Raw genomic sequence first — 9253 nt, 5'->3', positions numbered from 1 at the left:
GTGTCCCTTATGCTAATGCTGTGGGTAGTCTGATGTACGCAATGATGTGTACTCGACCTGACATATGCTATGCAGTTGGCTTAGTGAGTCGATTCCAATCAAACCCCGGACTAGCTCACTGGAAAGCGGTCAAAAGGATTATGCGATATCTCAAGGGAACTGCGGACTATGTGCTATGCTATCAGGGTTCAGATTTGCAGCTAAGAGGTTACAGTGATGCCGATTGGGGCAGCGACCTTGATGAGCGCAAATCAACCACTGGGTATGTCTTTCTGCTCAACCAAGGCGCCATTACGTGGAGCAGCAAGAAACAACCCTGTATAGCTTTATCCACCATGGAGGCAGAATACATAGCTTGTTCTGCAGCAGTTCAAGAAGCTGTTTGGTTACGGAGGTTCCTCAAGCATTTAGACATTGGCACGGATACTTCAGATCCGGTGACAATATTCTGCGACAGCATGGCAGCTCTCGCATATGCTAAGGACTCAAAGTATCATGGAAGAACCAAACACATAGATATCAGATATCACTACATCAGAGACATGATAGCGCAAAAGGAAGTGGTTCTGAAACATCTTTCTACGAGTCGCATGATTGCTGATCCCTTAACGAAGCCTATAGCAAGAGATGTCTTCGAGGCTCATGTTAGGAATCTAGGACTGCGTAGACTATAAATGTAATTTGTGTTCCAAATGACATAAAGATGTAACATTTCCTTTGGGATATTAATACAATATGATTCAGTTCTTGTCTTTATTGTATTGTTTTTAATACGCATACACAAGATATGTCAACAGGCTTAGATCGGCTCACTCACACGAGCGATCGCCTCTAGCGCTTAAGTAGCGAGTAGAGATGAGACATTGTGTCCCTAGGTACTTGTCCAAAGGGATAAGTTGGTTGACACAAAGTTATGTCGCCTTAGTGGGAGCTAAGATGAGGTCCATTGATAGGACTATGCATGGGTTACCCCACCATCCATGTAACCTGTAGTAAGCCAGATGCGAGTTCCTCTTTGACGCCTTGGAGACGTGCAAATTGAGGAATTCGGGTTAGACGCTTAAGGAGCGGCTAGACTAAGATCTGTACGGTGTTGATATAGACATATGCTCTTTGAGAAAGAGAAATCCACCGTAGCATGTGTTTCATACTATATGTGCTTATACGACCATATGAGTAAGTGAGTAAAATATTTCCCTCTTTCTCACTGTGTGAGTCTCATTTCTTAAAAAATGTCCTTTACTTTTGACTATGTCACGAGATGGAGGTTGTGATGTTTGCTACTTTGACATGCTGTCTATGGCCATGATTGATACGGTCTAAAGAGGCATTGTTGGGAAAGCAGTTCGATCAAAATTGAGTGATATGAGTGTAAAGGGAAGACTATTCGATATCGTATCTTCGATAGTGTTTGCTGACGTCATACAAATGACGCTACATCTTGGTAGCGGCTAAAGGTTGTGAACACATTGAAATAGTTGGAGGTAGTCAAGCATTGTTCTGAGTTTTTTTTAAACTCAAGAGGGTTCGAAAATGCTTGATCTTGATGCGATCGAATAAGTCTAGGACATGACCAGACACATAAGGGATGTTACTATGCTGGTCTTCTCTGGGAGAGATTTGGTGTATGTACTCCCTCCTTTCTACAAATGTGCTTGGTGGTCGCACGGCCTATTTATTTGTATGAACAAGATTGAGAACATTAGAGAGATGCTGACCTGGGGTCATGCCCACTGTGTGCGAGTGGGAGATATTAGTTGGAGGGGCGCCCACGTGGGGCTGACCCCTCCATGCGTTACTTGTAACGTTACAAGTAACGTTACTTGTAACGTATCTTGTGTAACGCATGGCTTAAAGCCATGCGTTACACAAGACTATTGAAGGCTGGCCTTTAAGGCCAGCCGTGCATAGGAGGACTATATATAGTCCTCCTCAATTGTGTTTTGATGATACCTATCCAGAAAAAGAAAAATAGAAAAAAAGACTCTCTCTCTTTTTGTTCTCTCTTGATAAAATACTTAGGCTGTGGATTTGTAAGTGTTACTCTAGTTCCATACTACGTAGTACACTTTCGCCACTAAGAGGAAACGCTTGGAGTTTATCAATCTGGAAAAACTCGTGGAGCAATTCTTGAAGCTGAGCTTGAGGTACTTTTTCCGCTGTGCATTCTAACAATAAATATATCCAAAATTTTATCTATAGATAATGTGAAATTATTTTTCAATAAGAACCTTCTCCCTCTAAAATATTAAGAGCAGTGTGCTCGAGATGGGTCCCAGCAATTTGTTTTTCATTAATTTGTTATATCTTTAAATATTTTAAAAAAATTTACAATATCATTAAAAATATGTTCTTAATTATTAAATAAAAAAATAAAAAAATTATCGAATCCAATCGAAAACCAACTATAGGTAGAGTGGCTTTTTCCAAATATTAAAGTTATTATGATATTATTGGCCGGACCAGTACAACTGCCATACATGACTAATTATTCATTGAATATATATATATATATATATATATATATATAATTTTAATATATTATCTTCACGTACGTACGTGGGGTCTTGAATTATTTTTAATTCTACATATATATTATTAATGTAATCTCACTAATGACGTATTCAAATTCTACTTTTCCTTGTGATCATCTATATATATGCAAACATCTACTAATTAGATGACCAGTCTTGCACTTAATTCGATTCAATCCATCAGTAACTTCCTGGAAGCCACTCTTAAATCTTAATAAATCTGCTAGACCACTGCGTGGGCCGTACGTGGCGCGCGGTAGGTATATGTGCATATATTGATCTTCATCACGTGCTCAAAACCTTGAGTGTTTTTTTTACTCAAAACTCGATAAATTAGACATTAGGAGTATTAATATTGCTATTGACAGCTCATCGGTAACTTGTCTTGATATGACACCGTTATGTAGTAACAAAAAAATTATAGAAGGATATATTCAAATAAAAAATAAGAACAATGAAATTTTAGGTTCTTTTACCATTTTTGTCATGTTTATGTTTATAATTATTTTAATAAATTATGTAACATCACGTGATGGCGTCACGTCAAAAAAATCATATAAACGAAAAATTTTAGATGATCAAGTAGTATTATTCTCTCGATATTATTGGCAAGAGAAGAACTAATTTGCAAACAAAAATAAATAAATTTTAAACATATGTCACCAGTCACCGTACCGACATATTGATATGTTTTTTTTTTTTTTTTTTAATTTAAATATGTCACGTGTGCCTTTTGGAGGTGCATGGTAATTAGGACTGTCAAATCTCATTTACATAAGCTATGGCGTAAGATTCGATCAATAAAGAGATTAGTAAGTAGTGGGGATTAAGGATGTTTGTTTTGTTATATTGCGTTTGGCTGTAAGATTTAATTAAATTCAATATAATTTTAAACTGAATTTAATATTTAAATTTTAAATATTCAACTCTCAAATTATTAAATTCATATCAACTCAAAACTTCTTTACACGTGAGACTCATAATTTTTTTCAACTTAATACATTTTTATATACGAGATTTACAATATTTTTTAATTTCTCATAAAAAGTATTAAATTTATCTTAACATTTAAACATACTTTAAACTCAGTTTAGATGAATTTTATATAATTCTATTTACTACTCAACTTATTACTATTTATAAAGAGTTTAGCTCAACATCCAAACGCAACCTTAATATATGGGTCGGTGGTCTCAATCCACCAAAGTCAATTACCCCATTAGTAGTTGATCTTAATTTACAATGAAAACAAACATTGAATATGGTACGTACGTAGAGATGATACTGATAACTTTTTGTCACACATGATCATGTCTTTCTTTATTAAATTAACCATGTCCAAAGACAGACAAGAATGTCGATTCTTTTCAGAGTTAGAATAATTTAATAATAATAATAAATTTTTCTTACCAAAACCAAATAAATAAATTAAAATATTATACAGCCCTCCAATGCAAATTTGTCACGTGATTCTTTATTGTGCTGAATGAATTGAATTGAAATTCAAGGTCAAAGTCGCAGCAATAGTCAAGTTTCAAACTAATCAGTTGGAGGGTAATAATCTCTCTGCTGTAACTGAGGGATTAAGATCGATAATTAAGGGTTTAATTAGGAAATAGTTAAGTGAATTTGGTTGGAGAGAAGGAACATATTATATTCCTAACAAATCTTATAATCACAAATATATTAATATATAATATCTGTCATTATCCCCGGGCACTCCGGTGCCTTAAAAGCCGCCTACCGTCCCTACTTTCCCCCAGGCCTCTCAAACATCACCATTTATAAAATAAAAGTCTTTCAAGCCGCCCCTATTAATTTTTAAAAACCTTATGAATAATAGCATTAAGTTATTAACAAGAAAAAAAAAACATCTCATAAAAATAAAATTTCTCTAATTAATAATAGTATCTACTCTGTCAATTTTGGTTGCACATTGTTCTGAGTTTCCATCCTTTTATTTAGAGAAAATGATCCGTACAATTTAATATGTGTAAGTCTCGTATATTTATTTTAAAAAAATTAATAAATTTAGAATTCACATAAAAAATTTACTTTTTAATATTAAATCTCATTTATTTTTAAAGAGAATGTACGGAATTTGCACGTACTAAAATTGTGTACAACAGTTTTAGGGGTTAGGTTCAATAAATTTAAAAGTTAGTTTATATATTTTTAGCATAAGCATTGTTTAAAGAATAATTAGGAACAATGCTAATAATTACTTTTAGGGGTGCAATCAGTTTCGCTTGATTGGGCTATTGCATGTTTTTCAAACTTAATTCAGTCCGACCCTTTTGCTAATTTTGTGGACCGAAGCAGACCTAAAAATCATACAAACCAATTCAAATCGGTGTGTATGATCAGTTTTGTTGGGTTTTTAGGATGATTCAATGTGGACTTTAGATTCTAGGCTTAAACTTCGGCCTTTATCTTTGGGCTCCAAACGTCAAAAAAATTTAAGCCGAAGCCTCCTTTCAGATTGAATTAGACAAATTTTATTTTCTAAAACCCCATAAAAATTTTAACTCAAACTAGTTTACTATTATTCACAAACTATTTTACTATTATTTATAGATCATCTCATCTCATTTCATCTGACTATTCAAACAAGGTTTTATTCAATCACTTAATTAGATAAGTGAGGATCATATGATTATAGGGTTTATCTAATATGAAAATACTAGACTACATGCTACATATTTAATCACATTATGTGCTTCCATAACTACATTATTATGCATATATTATTAAAATATCATATATAATATTTTACATATAAAAGAGACTGAAATATATATTTCTGCTCATGCAATTTTTTTAGAGGCCAACAGTACGATCGAATGGCCCATGATGGCGTTTGGGCGTGATACAGTACTCAGATAATGCTAAAGAAAATAGTAAAGGTTAAACAAGATGCCATGCTCTGTAAAGGTTAAAAGTAACATTGTTTTACATAATTATCTTCAATTTAATAGATGTTTGTATCACTTTTATTTTTATTTTTTATGAGTGCTGCTTCTCTGCGGCGCTGGACATGTGTGGCAGCCTGGCGCAATTTTTTTTTCAAGTATTTTTTAATCATATTTAAATATTTTTTTTAAATAAATATCAATACACTAATAATCACTTTTTTAATTATTAAAAAAAAATTAAATATATGAACAGACAAAATGAGACAAATTCTTCTTTTATAATTTGAGAATACAAATTCTTGTTGTATCCTAAAAATGGATTTTGGTTAGAATCATTAGTGGAAATCAGCAAATAATTTTGTTGATACATTCGCAAAATTAAACGTTTTATAATAGTAAATTAAATTTAAGACATAAGCTATATTTTTTAATAAAACAGATCTATTTAAACCATAATCATGAACAAATGCATAAATGTACTCTGGAAAGATAAGTGGCATAGTAATATATATATATATATATATATATATATATATGTCAGTTAATTACTTTTAACTTTATATGTCACTTCCACTGAACAATACTTTAGTTCATTCTATATCCAATAACTTTCGCTACAGTCCGAACAGGAAAGTTAAAAAGTGAAACAAAATTGAAAATAGACCGAATTAATCAGAGAATCGAACAGTTTGATGATTTTTTACGGCCCTAATTGTTTCTATAGAAAAAGCTTTTGAAAGTGAAATTAATAGAACTACACGCATATTTGATTAAATAAATGATTTAGAAATATTATTGATTGTAAAAATATATATCAGTAATTTAAATGCAAAAAGTTTGATCAATAATTTTAGATCTCAAAGCATGAAAGAATATATTATTAAATTTTTAAAAAAACATTTTCATTTAAATCTTGTCACCTTAAATCTCAACTTTCACCGAACCGTCCCTATCTATCACAGTCACAAGTTAATTACTCGCACCGAACCATAATCAAGCCAAAGCTTTATGGCTGGTTTGGTTACACAAAATCAAACTATCACATCTCATCTTATCTCATATAATCATTACAATTTTTTTAAACTCCCACATAAAATATAATAAACAATTTAACTATTTCAAATTTCAAAATAAAAATTATATTATAACAATATTTTATTCAACAAAATATTTAATCTCATCTTATCTAATCTCATCTGAATTACGTAACCAAATGAGACCTAGTGAGAGACATAAGGAGTCCATGAAGATAGATGCTCGACGTAAATATAGTGCTCGCTTGCAAACATAGGCAAAACTTGATTAATTAGAAGTAAGTTTTTTGTTATAAACAACATAAGAACAAATAAAAAAAAGGTCGAATATAGAAATAGAAAATGCAATCACATACGACACAATATTAACATGATTATGCGATGTGTCTATATTCACATCCATAGAGTTGTAAAAATTTTACTATTTCTAATTGAAATTATAATGACAGTCGTACAAGAGAAAAACACACACATGCCACGATAAAAAAACCCCAATCTCAAACAAGAGATATAAATACATATGCACATACAACGAGTTGAATCTCTGGCTTAGAGCTATTAAGTCTCGATGAAAAATTCAGAAAAACCGGTATGAATCTTTATTCGATTGGTTGAGTCCATAACCAGTTGCTCACAAATAAAATGAATAATGCTAAGTACAAGTATCTTATACAAGTCTTTTTGTAAAAATATGGGCCCCATAAAAAATTTGAGTTTTTTTTTTTATATTTTTTCACGATTAAATCAACTTTTTTATAAAAAAACTTTCACAAAATTTGTGCATTGGAAATTTGCATATAGGCTTAGAACTATTAGGCCCAAGCCTCTATTTTATGGCTCTTAAGTCTATAAAAATTCATAAAAAACGGTATGGATCTTTAGCCGATTGGGTGAGTCCTCGACCAGTTGCCCACAAATAAAATTGGGCTCCACAAAACCCAGCACTAAGCCGAGATTTTTGGCGTCTTTTAAAGTCATTGAGAAAGAGCAGCATATTCTCCCTTCAATCACGTTAAAGGGCGTGCATATGATCGGGTCCAATTGTCACTGCCCGATTTAAATGGGATGAAGATTCGGACCAAGAAGACAATCTGTTCTGTGCCAAGAATAAGATCAATGCTTTAGTGTGCGAAAATCCCTAAAAGAAAGGGATTCAGACTTTAAACAGTGAAATGACTTAGACTCTTAAAAGGAAAGAGCTTCAGACTTTTAATAAGAAAAGACTTGGCAAGTTGGACCTCTATATATATGAGAGGATCCCCCACAAATCAGAAAAACTCTTTGTAGACTCTATATAAGCTCCCTACGCCAAACTCCACTACAACTCTAAAGGATTTTCTCTAAATTCACATATTGTATTGTGAGATATGTGAGGCTGTGAGAGATTGTAAAAGTACCCATTATAGTGGATTTCGCCCTCAAACAACCTGTGAATGTAGGCATTATGTTGAATCACGTAAATTCACGTGTCTCTCTTTATTTACTTTTATTCGTTTATTTATTATTTATGTTTTGGATGAACGCTCCCACAGACGGTGTCAACTGTTAATGCTAATAAATTGCACAACAGACCGGAAGGGAGGAAAGAGTCATCTCTGACCAACATGATGATTCGGACTTCAATAAAGTGTTTGTCGCGTTCATCCATAAAGTAAATAATAAATAAGCATAAATAAAGAGAGACACATGGATTTACGTGGTTCGGTATAAAAGCCTACATCCATGGGTTGTTTCGCACACTTTTGGGCCAGGCTCCAACAACTCAGGTTTTCAAAAAATGGACCCTGCACAAGGTAAAAAAGACTGCGGCTTTGAGAGGGCGGCCTTGGGGATGGGTAACCTCCAATGCCAAAGTTAGTAAATATTCTTGGAGGATATCAAATAAGTAAGAGAGTTTAGTGATCAGAGAGATATTCTCGTACTTGGGATCTGCTATTTATACCATAGACTTGAGGAGCAGATAGTGCTTGCTACCATGACATCTGGGTTCCCAGTACTGTTCCGTGTGTTAGAGTCTTTAAATGCAGCGTGGTTCTATGACGGCGTCATTAATGTGGCGTGACTCTGCGATGGCGTCATTAATGTGGCGTGGCTCTATGACGACGTCATTAATGTGGCGTGGCTCTACAACTGCGTCATTAATGTTGTGCGTTATCTGGGTAGTAAAGCTATTAATGCAGTGTGGTTATACGACCTCCTTCTCTCAGACTCTCTCTTCTGGTCCGTTCATCCCCTTTCTATCAGTAAATCAAGGGCTCCATGTATATTAGGCCTGTTGTGCGGGTGGGCTCTTAAAGACTAGACACTACTTGAGGGGGGCCTTAGATCGACGAGTCTCATCGGTTGCAACCTCATTCCTCCTTCAGGTTGTGTATAAAAGAGTTTTACCGTGGGTTGGGTTAGGGGTTCGTTATTCTGAGCTGGGCCTTTGGTCTTACTTCTTTTTTTTTATGAGCCTCTTGGGCTTAGTGGGGGAAATCCCCTTACACCCCTCATATATATAGAGGTCCAACTTGCCTTGTGAATTCTTTTCCTGCTAGAAGTTTGAGACCCTTTCCTTTTAGGAGTTTTTAGGAGTCTGAATCTCTTAGCTTAATCTTCGACCTTATCCCGAGACTAAATTATAGGCTGCTATTTGACCCCTACGGTCATGGCACAATGAAAAAGGGTACATCTTTGTAAAATTTGTATTTTTGCATCTTCAATTTTATTTCTATGATAGACTATTATTTCCTCAATATTTAAAGATAGAGTTTATCTTCACACAGGT

Source organism: Juglans microcarpa x Juglans regia, chromosome 1S, assembly GCF_004785595.1.
Source record: "Juglans microcarpa x Juglans regia isolate MS1-56 chromosome 1S, Jm3101_v1.0, whole genome shotgun sequence".
In the NCBI taxonomy this organism is placed as follows: Eukaryota; Viridiplantae; Streptophyta; class Magnoliopsida; order Fagales; family Juglandaceae; genus Juglans; species Juglans microcarpa x Juglans regia.
This window is presented reverse-complemented; position numbering follows the sequence as displayed.